This window comes from Chiloscyllium punctatum, chromosome 1, assembly GCF_047496795.1.
Source record: "Chiloscyllium punctatum isolate Juve2018m chromosome 1, sChiPun1.3, whole genome shotgun sequence".
Taxonomy (NCBI): Eukaryota; Metazoa; Chordata; class Chondrichthyes; order Orectolobiformes; family Hemiscylliidae; genus Chiloscyllium; species Chiloscyllium punctatum.
The window spans coordinates 102,607,120-102,621,593 of record NC_092739.1 but is presented as its reverse complement, the minus strand read 5'-3'; positions in this window follow the sequence as shown (position 1 = coordinate 102,621,593).

The window sequence follows — 14,474 nt, the reverse complement described above, 5'->3', positions numbered from 1 at the left end:
ATTATAGCTGTGCTGAGGGAGGATATTCCCGGAAATACATCCAGGGAAGTTATTTGGGTGGAACTGAGAAATAAGAAAGGGATGATCACCTTATTGGGATTGTATTATAGACCCCCCCAATAGTCAGAGGGAAATTGAGAAACGAACTTGTAAGGATATCTCAGCTATCTGTCAGAATAATAGGGTAGTTATGGTAGGAGATTTTAACTTTCCAAACATAGACTGGGACTGCCATAGTGTTAAAGGTTTCGATGGAGAGGAATTTCTTAAGTGCATACGAGACAATTTTCTGATTTAGTATGTGGATGTACCCACGAGAGAAGGTGCAAAACTTGACCTACTCTTGGGAATAAGGCAGGGCAAGTGACTGAGGTGTCGGGGGGGACCATAATTCTATTTGTTTTAAAATAGTGATGGACAAGGATAAACCAGATCTAAAATTTGAAGTTCTAAATGGGAGAAAGGCCAATTTTGACGGTATTAGGGAAGAACTTTCAAAAGCTGAATGGAGGCAGATGTTTGCAGGTAAAGTGATGGCTGAAAATGGGAAGCCTTCAGAAATTAGATAACAAGAATCCAGAGAAATTATATTCCTGTCAGGCTGAAAGGGAAGGTTGGTAGGTATAGGGAATGCTGGATGACCAAAGAAATTGAGGGTTTGGTTAAGAAATAGAAGGAAGCATATGTCAGGTATAGACAGGATAGATCAAGTGAATCCTTAGAAGAGTATAAAGGAAGCAGGAGTATACTTAAGAGGGAAATCAGGAGGGCAAAATGGGGACATGAGATAGCTTTGGCAAATAGAATTAACAAGAATCCAAAGGGTTTTTCCAAATATATTAAGGACAAAATGGTAACTAGGGAAAGAATAGGGCCCTTCAAAAATCAGCAAGACGGCCTTTCTGTGGACCCACAGAAAATGGGGGAGATACTAAATGAATATTTTGCATCAGTATTTACTGTGGAAAAGGATATGGAAGATATAGACTGTAGGGAAATAGATGGTGACATCTTGAAAAATGTCCATATTTCAGAGGAGGAAGTGTTGAATGTCTTGAAACGGTTAAAGGTGGATAAATCCCCAGGTCCTGATCAGGTGTACCCAAGAACTCTGTGGGAAGCTAGAGAAGTGATTGCTGGGGCTCTTGCTGAGGTATTTGTATCATCGATAGTCACAGGTGAGGTGCCAGAAGACTGGAGTTGGCAAACATAGTGCCACTGTTTAAGAAGGGTGGTAAAGACAAGCCAGGGAACTATAGACCAGTGAGCCTGACCTCAGTGGTGGGCAAGTTGTTGGATGGAATCCTGTGGGACAGGAGGCACATGTATTTGGAAAGGCAAGGACTGATTAGCGATAGTCAACATGACCTTGTGCGTGGGAAATCATGTCTTACAAACTTGATTGAGCTTTTTGAAGAAGTAACAAAGAAGATTGATGTGGGCAGAGCAGTTGATGTGATCTTTCTGGACTTCAGTAAGGCGTTCGACAAGGTTCCCCATAGGAGACTGATTAGCAAGGTTAGATCTCATGGAATACAGGGAGAACTAGCCATTTGGATACAGAACTGGCTCAAAGGTAGAAGACAGAGGGTGGTGATGGAGGGTTGTTTTTCAGACTGGAGGCCTGTGACCAGTGGAGTGCCACAAGGATCAGTGCTGGGCCCTCTACTTTTTGTCATTTACATAAATGATTTGGACACGAGCATAAGAGGTACATTTAGTAAGTTTGCAGATGACACCAAAATTGAATGTGTAGTGGACAGCGAAGAGGGTTACTTCAGATTACTACAGGATGTGGACTAGATGGGCCAATGCTGAAAATGTGTTGCTGGAAAAGCGCAGCAGGTCAGGCAGCATCCAAGGAACAGGAGAATCGACGTTTCAGGCATCAGCCCTTCTTCAGGAAACGTCGATGCCCGAAACGTCGATTCTCCTGTTCCTTGGATGCTGCCTGACCTGCTGCGCTTTTCCAGCAACACATTTTCAGCTCTGATCTCCAGCATCTGCAGTCCTCACTTTCTCCTAGATGGGCCAATGGGCTGAGAAGTGGCAGATGGAGTTTAATTCAGATAAATGCGAGGTGCTGCATTTTGGGAAAGCAAATCTTAGCAAGACTTATACTTTTTATGGTAAGGTCCTAGGGAGTGTTGCTGAACAAAGAAACCTTGGAGTGTAGGTTCATAGCTCCTTGAAAGTGGAGTTGCAGGTAGATAGGATAGTGAAGAAGGCGTTTGGTATACTTTCCTTTATTGGTCAGAGTGTTGAGTACAGGAGTTGGGAGGTCATGTTGCTGCTGTACAGGACATTGGTTAGGCCACTGTTGGAATATTGTATGCAATTCTGGTCTCCTTCCTATCGGAAAGATGTTGTGAAACTTGAAAGGATTCAGAAAAGATTTACAAGGATGTTGCCAGGGTTGGAGGATTTGAGCTATAGGGAGAGCCTGAACAGGCTGGGGCTGTTTTCCCTGGAGCATCGGAGGCTGAGGGGTAACCTTATAGAGGTTTACAAAATTATGAGGGGCAATGATAGCATAAAAAGACAAAGTATTTTCCCTGGGGTGTGGTGAGTCCAGAGGTAGAGGGAATAGGTTTAGGGTGAGAGGGGAAAGATATATAAGAGACCTAAGGGGCAACTTTTTTATGCAAAGGGTGGTGTGTGTATGGAATGAGCTGCCAGAGGATGTGGTGGAGGCTGGTACAATTACAACAGTTAAGAGGCATTTGGTTTGGTATATGAATAGGAAAGGTTTGGAGAGATATAGGCCGGGTGCTGGCAAGTGGGACTAGATTGGGTTGGGATATCTGGTTGGCGTGGACAGGTTGGACCGAAGGTTCTGTTTCCATGCTGTACTTTTCTAACACTCTATGTCCTGAGGTGTTGGCTGGGGATGAAGTAGAATAGCTGAGGATCTCAAGAAATGTCGGCATCTCTGCCCTTTCTTGCAATAGTCTTAATAACAGTGTTTATCTTACTAAAGTAACTTGTCCTGTTTGCTAACAAGCAATCATGCTTAAGAACCTTTTCCTGTCATGTCTGGTCTTTTGTCATACCAACCACAAACTGTCAGCAATCCAAAACATAGGCTACCTCAGAGGCAGCAGGAACCTGGTGGATTGTTGCACCTAGTTGACAGCAGCACATGCACTTACTGACAAATACCACAAGATTGCTCATATCTGCAGCTTAATGAACAGTTAAATCAAATCATTTCAGCTGAGCTTTTGAGGGCAGAGGGAAAAAAAAGGCAAGCCAAATCAGAAGTGCAGCTGTGTGACTGTGTGCCTGCTCGTAGTCAACAAACAGTTTATTTGAATGCCACAGGAGACCTGTAAATAGGCATTGCAGCTTTCCAGTTGCAGATATCAGAAAATTGAACTGTTTTATGCTTTTAATCATCTGAGGGGTATTTAAAGGCTTCATGAATTTGAACACCAAATCCCCAGTGTATTGCTACATTGCTCAGCTTCCCCAATTAACAACATGATTTTTGCTATTTTTAAGCACAATATACCATCATGCAATATTGAGTTCTAACTCTCACTTCTTTGTCCATTCACCATCTCATGAATATCTCCTTGCATTCATTATTTTCTAGGTAGGGATGCAGTCAATGATGGGAATAGCTAGCTAAGGATGAGTGAAAGTTGTCACGGAGAGCATTTTGTATCTGAGCTTGGTTAAATATGTTGCATTCTATTGTTTTTTGAGCTTTGTGTTGTTTGATTAAGCAGATGGCAGAAGCAGAACTGACAGTCGCTTCCTGGGAATTCTGGGCTGCTCACATGAATGAGGAATTGTGACTGGTTCGCAGTTATATGATCAAAGGTTTGAATTGTTCAAGCATAATTCAAGATAACTAACAATAAAAATGTGCGACCGATATGCCAGCACAATTCTTAGCTTGGTACCGGTAAAGATGCACACTGAAGTGGAAAATATGAAGCTCCAAAGTTTCACACAGAGCTGGTTAGGGGGGAAATAAAAGCTTTGATTCCCGATAATAACCCAACATTGAAAGGTTCCATTATTAAGCCCAACCTCTCAAAATGCTCATAAAATCCACAATGTTAAAGAGACCATTTTCACGTGTCTGTTATACAAGTGATAATAAAGCTTTTCTTTAGAGTGGAGTCAATATAAAATACTGCATGTTCATTCATGCAGCATTGACTATCAATGCTCCATCATTCCTTTAGCTTCTGCCAAATATGCGGCAGGGATTGCTCAGGGTAATGCTGCCTCTGCAATGTCTGCTGTACATGGCTGGCGTTCTGTCAGATGGATGACAGTCTGTCAGAAATGTTCTCAGAGACAAAGAAGCAGGGACCACATGACAGAAGAAACATCCAACTGTTAATTGATGATATCTACACCAGTAGTAATATGGGATTAAACAAAAGAACTAAAATTGCATGAAGAACTGGGACATCCAATGCTTCAATACTTTATTGGTCACTTCACTCCATTCTCAAACCCACAGTAATAACTCCCTCCTGCTGCTGCTTGGAGTCGGAGGAGTATAATATGAAACTTGGCACAAGGCCATTCTTCTTGTTAATGGCAGGTGCAGAATAGCCTGCTGACAATGATAGTATCATCAGGAACACTGTGTGCAAAAAAACAGCCAGATTGATTGTTGTTAACAATTAAAGTAATTATAATTGAAAACTGATTTTCTGATTCCAGTCTCTGTGTATAAGAAAATACATTAAACATGTTTCAAAGCAAATACTTTTACACTAAATGAAAATAATCTAACACAGAAATTCTTCTCCAAAGTCTTGCTGGAAAATGCAAATGATTTTGAGTTTATACTCAGTCACCAGATGAACTGCTCACAGGCTCTGTCAGAAATGGTTACATGGAAAATCACATGCTCAGGAAATGCATCACCAAAGCCAAAACAGATAAACAACTGGTCCTTTGACCACAAGTGATCAGAAACCTTTAACTGGCTGACAGTGTGGGTTCATGGAAATATTTCTTGTAATTGTGAAAGTTGTAAAGTATTTATTTAACTGTATCTTTTTAAAATTGGTCTGAATGAGTTCCCTGATTGAGGATAATGAAACTCAAACTCAATTATCAAACTCAATAAAAATACAATATTCTATCACTAATGGGGTATTTTGCCAAATAATTTAGGCATTGGAAATGTTCCTGTAAGTAGGAATGTGCAGGTTAGGTTTAGAATTAGGAAATCATAGAAATGATTGCAACAATTTCACACCTGGAAATATACTCATGAATCTTTTCTGTACTCCAGTATCTTCACATCGTTGCTAAAGTGTATTGTCCAGAAATTGAAACAATATTCCAACTGAGACATAATTAGCTAATCAGACAGATTTGTCATAACTTCCTTGCTTTTGTACTCTTTACCCCTAGTTTTGAAGCCAAGGATTTAATTTTTTTTTCAAACTGTGCTACTATCTTCAATGATATGTGCAAATAAACTTTCAGATCCCTATGTTACTGGAATCTATTTAGAATTGCACCCTTTAGCACATATTGCCTTTTCTTGAGCTTCCTACTGAAATAAATACTTAACAATTCACTATATTAAACTTCATCTGCCACTTGCCTGCCTATTCTACCAGTCTGTCTATGTCAACTTGAAGTTTAACACTATTCTCCTAACGGTTTATTATACTTTCAAGTTTTATGCCATCTGCAAGCATTGAGGCTTTATTGTCCTCCAGAACAAAACAAAATAACTGCTTACCATGAAGCTTTGTTTTCTATCAATCACCCCATTTCATATTCATGCTGCCTCTGTCTTTTTTTTCACTTGGCTGACAAGACGGTTATATAGAGCTTTATTAATTGGCTTTTGGAAGCCCATGTATGTCATAACAATGGCATTATGTTCATTAAAACTCTAGCAGGTTAGTGAAATACAAATTACCCTTAACAAATTCTGTATTGGTTCTTCTTTAATTGATCCACATTGTCTTGAGTAGCTGTTAATTTTAACCCAAATTCCTCGTTAGAAACGCTTTCCCACCACCAATATTAAACTGCTGTTACTGGGCTAATATTTAGACCCAATTTGAGTAAGTGTGTAACATTTTCAATCCATTCCCCCTTGTAGTTAAGGAGGACTTTGCTGGGAGGTACACAATATTGGGCTTCAGAAAAACAAAGGAAGCTCCTCTAGTATGACATTTGTAAAATATTCACAAAGAATCCTGAATCTTGACCAACATCTACTGTATCCATTGCACCCGATATGGTCTCCACTACACTGGGGAGACTGGATGCCAATTTGCGGATCATTTCAGAGAACATCTCTGGGCCACCAGCACTAATAAACCCCATCACCCCGTGGCTGAACACTTCAACTCCCCCTCCAATTCTGCCAAGGACATGCAGGTCCTGGGACTCCTGCATCAACAAACCCTTACCACCAATGCCTGGAGGAGGAACGACTCATCTTCCACCTTGGGACCCTGAAACCACATAGATCAATGTGGATTTCACCAGTTTCCTCAGTTCCCCTCTCCCCCATATTATCCCACTCCCAAGTGTCCAACATGGCACCACCCTCTTGACCTGTCCATCGTCTTTCCCATCTATCCACTCCACCCTCCTCACCGACCTATCACCTTCTCCCCCACCTTCATCTACCCATTGTATTCTCAGCTACTTTTCCCCCAGGCCCAACACTCTCCCATTTATCTCTCAGCATCACCCCACCCCCCCTTGCCCACAAGCCTCATTCCTGATGAAGGGCTTATTCCTGAAACATCAACTCTCCTGCTCCTCGGATGCTGCCTGACCGGCTGTGTTTTTCCAGCACTACACTCTCGACTCTGATCTCCAGCACCTGCAGTGCTCACTTTCTCCTGCAGTGTATCTTGTAGCGAGTACACATTGCTGCTGCTGTGCATCATTGGTGGAAATTGAAGATGATGGATGGAGTATCAGTTGGTGAGTTTCTTAGCTCAATGGTTTTGAACTCCTTGAATGATGGTGGAGTTGCATTGATAAAGACAAGTGGAGAATATTCCATCACAATTCTGACTTATGCCTGGAAGATAATGGGGAGGCACTGGGGAGATAAGACACTTTCATTACTGTTATTAGTCATTCATGGGATGTGGCTGTCATTGCCAAGGTCAATATTTTGTGAAGACTATTCTGTCATGCTCCTGATTTAAGAAGATAAGACCTTAAGAAATAGGAGCAGGAGTAGGCCATCTGGCCTGATAAGCCTGCCCCACCATTCAGTAAGATCATGGCTTAATAATAATAAGTTTCACTAAAAGTACAATTCTCAGCCTCTGGCTTGTTTATAGAACATGGAATAGTACAGCGTAGGAACAGACCCTTCAGCCCACTATGTCTGTACTGACCTTGAAGCTATTCTAAACTAATCCTGTCTGCCTGCAAATGGTGCCTGTCTAAATGCCTCTTAAATTTTGTAATTGTATCTGCTTCTACACCTCCCCAAGCAGCACATTCCAGGCACCATTTCTTTGTGTAAAAAACTTGCCTATCTCCTTTAAACATTTTCTCTCTCATATTAAACCTGTGCCCCTAATATTTGACATTTCTACCCTGGGAAAGAGACTCCAACTATCCACCCTATCCATGCCCCTCAAAATTTTATACACGTCTATGGGGTCACTCCTCAGCCACTGATGCTCCAGTGAAAACCGGAATTTGTTCAATCTCTCTTTATAAATAATCCACTCCAATTCAGGTAACATCCTGGTCAACTATCTTTGCACCTGGTCCAATCTTCCATGACCTTCCTGTAGTACAGCGAACAGAACTACGCACAGTACTCCAAATGTGGCTTGACTAAGATCTTACACAACTGCAACATGATTTGCCAACTTTTATACTTGTAACCACTTTATTTATATAGTTAGTACGATTCAGTTTCTCATCAATATTAATCCCCATTGTGTGGGTTTCAGTGAACGTACAGAGTGTCAAGGGATGATAGTTAGCTTTGCTCTTGTTAGAGATGGTTGTTGCCTGGAACAAGTCGGACACAACCTGTAATTGTCATTTATAAGCCCAGGCCAGGATAATATCGAGGTATGGCTGCATGGGGAGTGGATTGCTTCACTATCCTCTGGAGTCACAAATGGTACACAATGAGGTCAGAGGGTTGAGTGATGGACTCAAACTGAATATCAATGATCTTATTATTACTTTGCAAGTGCCATTTGCTAGTAGTGTTACTGATGATCAAGTTTAAACTGATAGGACAGACATTGGCTAGATTGGATTTGTTCTTATTATGACAGATGTGTCAAAGCAATGTTCCACATTGCAGGACACCAGCATTGTAACAGTACAATAACAGTTTGGTTTGGGGTGCAGCAAGTTCTGGAACATATCTTCAGTAATAATATCAGAATATTCAAAGGGCCTATATGCCTTTGCAGTATCCAGTATCTTCAACTATTCTTCAGAACATGTGGGATAAATCCAGTTGGTTCAAGGCTAGCATCTGTAATTCTATGGACCTTGGAATAGGCTGAAATGAATCTTCTACCCTCTGGCTGCTGGTGGGTGCAGATGTGTCAGCCTTATATCTTGGTATGGTAAGTGCCTCCATCCTTGAGGATGGTGATACTTATGGAGTTTACTGCTCCTCATAGTTTAATTTTTATCGCAATTTCTGACTAGATATGGTATGACTGCTAAGCTTAGATTGTGGGACTGTCTAGCCCCATCATATTGTTTTTGCTGCTTGACATCTGGGTAGTCCTTCAATTTTGGGGTATTTGGGCTGATGCTGCTCACATACCCTCCTGTATTTTCCATGGATCCACAGTTGATCCCCTGCCTTGGCAGTAATGCCAAAGTTGATGAGATGATCAGCCATGAATTTGCAGAATGTGTTTGAATGTAGTTCTCTTCTTGCAGACGGCCCACAGTGCCTCACAGATACCCAGTCTTGTGTTGCTAGATCTGTGCAAAGTCTGGCCTATTTAGCATGATGATGGTGCCACACAACACAATAGAGTCTATTCTCAATAAGAAGCTGGGACTTTGAGTCCAAAGTGACTATACTGTAATCAATTCTTCAAATATCATCATGGATGCATGCATCTGTGACTGGTAGGTCAGTCAGGATGAAGTCAAGTATGATTTTCCTTCTTGTTGGTTCCCACATGATCTTCCATAGACTGAGACAAGCAGCTGTATCCTTTAGGACTCACCCAGCTTGGTCAGTAATGGCAGTACTGAACCACTCCTCGTATTGGACATTTAAGTTCCTCCTCTCACAGTACATTCTGTACCTTTGGCTCTCTCAGTTTTTCCCCTAAGTGTTGTTCAACATGATGGAGGACAGTTTCATCAGCTAGGTGGGACAATTGGCATAATCAGCAGGATGTTTCCTGGCCCACATTTGACCAGATGCCAAATTTCTTAGGGTTAGGAGTCAATTTTGAGAACTCTCAGTGTAACTCTCTCTCAACTGTATATCACTGTGTCACCACCCCAGGTCGGTCTGTCCTTCCAATGGGACAGGACAAACTTAGGAAAAGTGATGATGGTGTCTGGAATATTGCCTATAATGTTTGATTCCATATGTATGACTACGTCAGGCATTACCTGACAAGTCTATGAGATAGCTCTTCCAATTTTGGCACTAGCCCTCAAATATTAATAAGGAGAACTTTACAGAGTTGATAAGGCTGAGTTTGGTGTTGTTTCCGGTGCTCGGATCAATCCTGGGTGGTCTGTCTGGTTTCAGTCATTCCTTTAGACTTCATTGTAGTTTGATAGAAATGCATGGCTTGCACAGCCATTTCAATTCACAGGAACTACATCATTGTCTGGTCTGGAGTCAGACGTCAGAAAAACCTGTTAAGGACACCATCAAAAACTTTCTTCACTGGAAGGCATTAGTGAACCAGACTACTTTTTATGAGAATGAAAATGGTTACACTGTTGCATTGTGGATTAGCTTTTATAAAATTTCCCCTTTTATTAAATTCAAATTTCATCATTCGTCAGGGTGGGGCTTGAATTCATATCCCCAGAACAGCACTGTTCACTCACATGTATACGTAGACCTGTGGAATTAATTCCCAGAATTCCAGAACATCAGTTCAAACTTGCAACTTTTTTGACATTGTGCCAATTTCCACCCCTCCTGCATTTTATTTGCATTGATTTCTTATAAAGTGAATGGGGTTACAGACCAAGCAGTGATCAATGTAAAAAGCTCAACATTGCCCCATTTACATGAACAGCTAACTTACTATCCCCCATTTAACGCTATCACATAAAGTCAAATAGAGACTTGAACAGTACGAAAGGCAACTTACCTGTCCTATTGGATATGAGTGGACCAGTTGGGTTCCTATGACAATGGGATAGCTTCACAGTTACTTTGCCTGACACCAGGTCTTTCTTACTCATCTATTGTGAATTCAAATTCTTGAGCTGCCAGGCAGGAAATTTGAACTCACATCTTCTGGGTTACTAGTCCATTAATTGCCTTACTGTGCTATTGTGGCGATAAGGTGGAATAATGAAGTAGAAGATCAGCAATGATCTTTTTGAATCAAGGAGCAGGCTCAATTGGCCATGTGGTCTAATCTTCCTCCTGTTTTGTGTATTTAGGAATTATTAGAAAGGGCCTGTACTGTGTTGTACTGTTCTATGTTCTACTTGACCGAGTAATGTCCTATTCTTCACTCAGATTTGACTATCTTTCAGCTTCTGAGGGCTCCTGCTCACATATTGAGGAGCTTTTGGGATTTATTGCACAAAATTCAAACAATAGAACACCAGTAACTATCAAGGGGCTTTTAGAGTCCAATTTCTAAACAAGCAGGACTTCGCACTGTGAATCATTGACAGTGTGCTGGAATGCCTGTGGAATAAGTAAGAGAAAGGAAGCTTACTCTCTTTATATCCCCCACAGTAAAGCAAGCACAGAATGCCTGACCATGTACTGCAGGATGAACATGACTCCCAGCAACTGGAGAACCTGGCTACACTTTAAGGGAAATGGTCAACCTGAAGAAAAGGTGGCAATGTAACTTCAGTGTCCACATAAAGTCCTCCCAAATGCATGTTACAAATTGTTCTTTGATGAACCTATTGCTCTTATGAGGAGACGTGCAGTGGGTTGCACATGTACTCATTGGCATTTAGAATACTGAAAGGCTACCTTATTGAGACTTGTAAGATTCTAAGGGGCTTTGACAATGTAGGTGTGGGAAGGTTGTTTGCCCTTGTAAAAGAGTTTAGAAAATGAGGGTGTTGTCTCAGAATAAGGGATTACACATTTAAAACAGAGATGAGGAAGAATTTATTCTCTCAGAGGCTGGTAAACGTGTGGAATTCTTTACCATAGAGAGTTGTAGAGGCTAGATCATTAGGTATATTTACATAGAACATAGAACGTTACAGCGCAGTACAGGCCCTTCAGCCCTCGATGTTGCGCCGTCCTGTCATACTAATCTGAAGCCCATCCCACCTACACTATTCCATGTATGTCCATATGCCTGTCCAATGACAACTTAAATGCACTTAAACTTGGTGAATCTACTATCGTTGCAGGCAAAGCATTCCATATCCTTATTACTCTCTAAGGCTAAGATAGACATTTGTAATCAGTAAGGGAATTAAGAGTTGTAGAGAAAAGGCAGAAAAGTGTAGTTGAGGATTATCAGATCAGCCATCAACTCATTAAATGGCAGAACAGACTCAATGGGCTGCATGGCCTATTTCTGCTCTTACTTCTTATGCCCTTAATGCTGAAAATTTAATCATGTAGATAATTTTACATCCCGTTGTAAGCTTGCTACACAATGCTATATCATGGAAAGTCAAGAAGCCCCCAAGCAAAAATGAAATTTCTAAATTTTAAGATGTCTATGAAAGGAACAGACCCAAACTGAGGGCATGTTTGGAACTTTCCAGCACGGGATTTCCCTCAAATGTTGGACATCATTGACTCCAAGAGTACAGAGAGACCAGACCAGTGAAATGAAATATCTCCCTCAAGCTCAAAACTAAGTACTATGTGTTCCTGTTTTTAACTTTCAAATAATGTTCATGTTTTGCATAAAAAATAAATTTGTTACTGTGACTCCAACCATAGATATCAGTTTCACACGTCGTCATTGAGGATAAACAGAACTCTATAAAGATGTACCTTTTCTTATTTTTCAGTATTTTTGATTATGGGCCGAATTGGGAAAAGGGGTACTTTTACAGTCAAGGGTAGCTGAAGTATGGCTGCAATTTTTAAAAGCAAGTTATCTAACATTCAATGTAATGCTGTTTACACAGCAGTTGGTTCAAGTTGTGGGGAAAACCCAGTTGCAGACCGATTGGAGTGGGGGGGTCATGTCTGAATGGAGGTTGGAGCGAGAGAAATGTGTCAGAATTATATTTAGCTGGCAACATGCGTGAGCAATCGAAACATACGAGCAAGAGGAGGCCATTCGACTTCTTGCACCCACTCCAATTTTCAATATGGTTATGACTGATCACCAAGCTCAATACCTTAATCCTTTCCTGCTCCCATGTCCCTTGATTCCATTTGTAGTAAGAGCGATGTCTACCTCCTTCTTGAAAACACATGACATTTTGGCTTCGACCACTTTCAGTGGCAGTGAATTCCATAGTCTCACTAGTCTCTGGGTGATGACATTTCTCCTCATCTCAGGCCTAAAAGTTTTAGCCCTTATTCTTAAACTATAATTTCTGATTCTGGATTTCCTCACCATCGAGAACATCCTTTCCTGCACCTAACCTAACTAATTCTAGTCCTATTAGAATTTTAAAGGTTTCTATGACAGCCCCCATCATTTTCCTGCAAGAAACTTACAATATTTTCACCTATCTTTTTCTCTTTACATACATATAGCAACTTCTATGATCATTTCCTGTGATCCCCAAAATGATAAAGGTTTGCTTCCTGTCAACAACTATGTGTATAGCTCACAGGAAATTGAACAACTTGGAAGTGTGAATGTTCAGGTCAGAAGCCATCCAGATCTCCAGATGGGAAGGAGCTGTTGTTGCTTTGCAGTAAAAAGCATTCAGGCTTGAAGGTAGCCAGTGTATTCCCCTTCATTAATTGTTGTAAGCAGCTACTTGTAAGTAACAAGACAGAGACCTTTATAATTGTGAACTCGTTACCCTGCGCCTCGTCGAGACAAGTGAAAGTATCTGGAAAAGGGGGAGCACCACGCTGAACAGCAAAAGGATCATCTTAGCAAACCCTGTGGATACTGAGCACTGAATTGCCTACCCAGCCTTTCACTCTATCCAGAATGCAAATGTTTCTTTTTATGTGTCTGTGTGTCTATGAAGCAGAGAAGTTTATTAGTGGGTTCAAATTGGTAGGTTATATGCCAACAGTTCATGATTGTTTATCCATCACTATAATCTTTGTTTTTTCATAATAAATAGTAATTCTCATTAGGCACAGAAACTTGGCCTATGATTTCTGTTATCTTGGGCTTAAAAAACAGATAAGTTCGGAATTCTGCACACTTTGATGAAAGTGTAGTTTTGTGATGAGTCTGGGACTAGCAGAGTCTGATTTCCAGAGTGGTGAAGCATAACAACTCTGTCAAACAATTACATTAAAGATAAAATGACATAAAATTACAGAAGCAGGACTTTTGGATAAAGGGAAGGAGTGACACTAATTGAATTGATTGTTCAAAGGAACAGTATAGAAATAAAGGGCCAAATGGTCTCTTTTTGTACTCTATATGTTCTATGATTCTCTGATTCTGCTTTTTCCTATTACATTTCTTCTCGATATATGCTTTGTTTCTTATCTTGGCTGATTCTCCATTTGAATTATACCATCATTTTCTCTGTTATTTAATCTCTCTTACCTTCCCTTTTGTTCTTTCCTCTCTTCCTTCCTTAAGATGGCGGCTGCAGCAGGGTAGGAAGTGTTCTGGCTCCTGAGTCCGTCTGTGCTCCAGCACCAGGCCAGTCATATCCTTCTTTCTCCTTTACTTTCTTTTCACTTTCATTCTCATCTTCATCTTTTTTCTTCTTTTCGGCGAAAGAAGGCAGCATCAGATGGCCCAGTCCAGCTGGCAGTGAGGCTGGGAGCAGGCAGCCTGAGATGGCAGAGTGGGGATAAGGTCGAGTCCTTGTGAAGAGTGTGAGCCCAGCATGGCCAAGCACTTATGGACTGTGCTCTTGAATTGTTAACTGTGTTTCCTTGTTTTTCCACTTTTAGGAAGAAGGACTATAATGGTTAACTTCTTAACTTTGTTTTCCTTATTTTTCTGCTTGTACCAAGTTTCTGTGCCTAGATATATTTGTACCTAAGATGGCGCCATAAGTGGCAACTTCTAAACTTTACTGTACTCAGAACATACATGTGACAATGTGATAATAAACCTAATTTTATTCAATTCACTTTTCTTACATTTATACTTCCTTCCCAGCTGATAAATTCTTACTTTTTAAAACTTTCAGTTGAACCTGAAATGTTCACTCTGTTTCTC